Genomic DNA, 2,660 nt, shown 5'->3' on the forward strand with positions numbered 1-2,660 from the left:
GGCGCCGTTGAGATCACAATTTTGTGCACCAAGTTTTTGGCGCTGTTGTCGCGGATTGTTCGAGTTTGGACAACTGACGGTTCATCTTGTTGCTCAGATTAGGTAATTTTATTTTAATTTAAGCTTTTTGTTTTTATTCTTTTTATTTTCAAAAAAATTTCTAAAAAAAAAATAATATATAATTTATATTTGTTCTTCAGAATTTTTAAGAATGAATTCTAGAGTTTCAGATGATGCTTTTATCATCACAGGAGCTAATTGATTCCCATCAATTTGGCTGTTGTACGTAATGATCTGCTAAACTTGGCTGGCTATTGGCCATGTCTAGTGTTGTGGACCAGAGCTTTCACTGAAAGCTTGGCTGGCTAGTAAGCCATATCTAATTCCTGGACCGGAGTTTTAAGCTAACATTGCATGATTCCTGGAACTCTTATTAAAAATTTTGAAATCCTTATTTTTCTTTTTCCAATTAATTTTCAAAAAATACCAAAAAAATTTTTAAAATCATAAAATCAAAAATAATTTTGTGTTTCTTGTTTCAGTTTAGTGTCAAATTGTAAGTTTGGTGTCAATTGCATCTTTTTAATTTTTCTTAAAATTTTCGAAGAACACCTGCATGAAACTGTTCTTCATAATCTTCAAGTTATTCTTGATGATTTTCCTTATTTGATCTTTGCATTTTCTTGTTTTGTATCTTTTCTTGTTTTTCATATGCATTTTCAATTTGTTAGTTTCTAAACATTGAAAATTTCTAAGTTTGGTGTCTTGCATGTGTTTCTTTTCTTAAAAATTTTCAAAAATAAGTTCTTAGTGTTCATCTTGACATTCAAAGTGTTCTTGCATGCATCATGTGTTTTGATATTGAATTTTCATGTTTTGAGTCATTTTGATGTTTTTCTCTCTCCTCATTAAATATTCAAAAATCAAAAAAATATCTTTCCCTTATTCTTCTCATAAATTTCGAAAATTTAGATTGATTTAGTCAAAAGTTTTAAAAATCTAGTTCTTTCTTATGAGTCAAGTCAAATTTTCAATTTAAAAATCCTATCTTTTCAAAACCTTTCCAAAAAAATCAAATCTTTATCATTTTTTCTTTCAATCTTTTTTCGAAAATTTTAAAAATTAATTTTCAAAATATTTTTCTTATTTTTATTTCATATCTTCCAAAATCTTTACTAACAATTAATGTGATTGATTCAAAATTTTAAGTTACTTGCCTAGTAAGAAAGGTTCAATCTTTAAATTTTAAAATCATATCTTTTAGTTTCTTGTTAGTCAAGTAATCAACTTTAATTTCAAAAACAAATCTTTTTAAAATTCTTTTTCAAATCTTTTTCAAAATGATTTTCAATCATATCTTTTTCAAAATCAGTTTCAAAATCCTTTCTAACCTCCTATCTTTTCAAAAATTGATTTTCAAATCTTTTTCAATTAATTACTTGACTTTTTGTTTGAATTTAAAAGTATTCTATTTCAATCATATCTTCTTCAAAACCACCTAAATAATTTTCTCTCTCTAATTTTTAAAAACTTCCCCCCACTTTTTCAAAATTCCTTTTAATTAACTAATTATTTCATTTTTAAATTCGAATTCTTCTCTCTCTCATCTCTTTCTATTTATTTATTTAATTACTAACACTTCTCTTCTACTCAAAATTCGAACCCCTCTTCTTCTCTGTGTTCGAATTTTTCTCTTCTCCTTCTTATATTCTTCTCTTCTTCTACTCACATAAAGGAATATCTATACTGTGACATAGAGGATTTCTCTTCTTTTTTGTTCTATTCTTTTTCATATGAGCAAGAATAGGGATAAAGACATTCTTATTGAAGCTGATCCTGAAAACTAAGAGAAGCTAAAGCACAACCCTCTGGAGAGGACCTGACAGAAATTTTTGAAAAAGAAGGAGACATGGCCGAACCCGATAACAATGATGGAGATGCAAGGAAGGTGCTTGGTGATTTCACTACACCAACTTCCAATATCTATGGAAGAAGCATCTCAATTCCTGCCATTGGAGCAAACAACTTTGAGCTTAAGCCTCAATTAGTTTCTCTAATGCAATAGAATTGCAAGTTTCATGGACTTCCATTGGAAGATCCTCATCAGTTCTTAGCTGAATTCTTGCAAATCTGTGACACTGTCAAGACCAATGGAGTTGATCCCGAGGTCTACAGGCTTATGCTTTTCACTTTTGCTGTAAGAGAAAGAGCTAGACCATGGTTAGATTCACAACCTAAGGAAAGCCTGAACTCTTGGGAAAAGCTGGTCAGTGCTTTCCTGGACAAATTCTTTCCACCTTAAAAGATGAGCAAGCTTAGAGTGGAAATCCAAACCTTTAGACAGAAGGAAGGTGAGTCCCTCTATGAAGCTTGGGAAAGATATAAGCAATTGATCAAAAGGTGTCCTACTGACATGCTTCCAGAATGGAGCATCATATGTATTCTATGATGGTCTGTCTGAGTTGTCAAAAATGTCATTGGACCATTCTGCAGGAGGATCTCTTCATCTGAAAACCCCTGCAGAGGCTCAGGAACTCATTGAAATAGTTGTAAATAACCAGTTCATGTACACCTCTGAGAGGGGTCCTGTAAACAATGGGACGCCTCAGAAGAAGGGAGTTCTTGAAATTGATACTCTGAATGCCATATTGACTCAGAAC

At 31.3% G+C, this 2,660-nt stretch overlaps 1 non-coding gene across 1 annotated transcript; it reads right to left on the reverse strand.

The window, feature by feature from the left end:
* Positions 1-2,311: 2,311 nt before the first annotated feature.
* On the reverse strand, positions 2,312-2,419 carry LOC148567883 (small nucleolar RNA R71). Its single transcript, XR_015881587.1, has one exon. It is a non-coding gene; the product is annotated as a small nucleolar RNA R71 (small nucleolar RNA).
* Between the last annotated feature and the right edge of the window lie 241 nt (positions 2,420-2,660).

The sequence above is a fragment of the Arachis ipaensis genome, chromosome B4 (assembly GCF_059453495.1).
Source record: "Arachis ipaensis isolate K30076 ecotype BB chromosome B4, ASM5945349v1, whole genome shotgun sequence".
NCBI classification, from domain to species: Eukaryota; Viridiplantae; Streptophyta; class Magnoliopsida; order Fabales; family Fabaceae; genus Arachis; species Arachis ipaensis.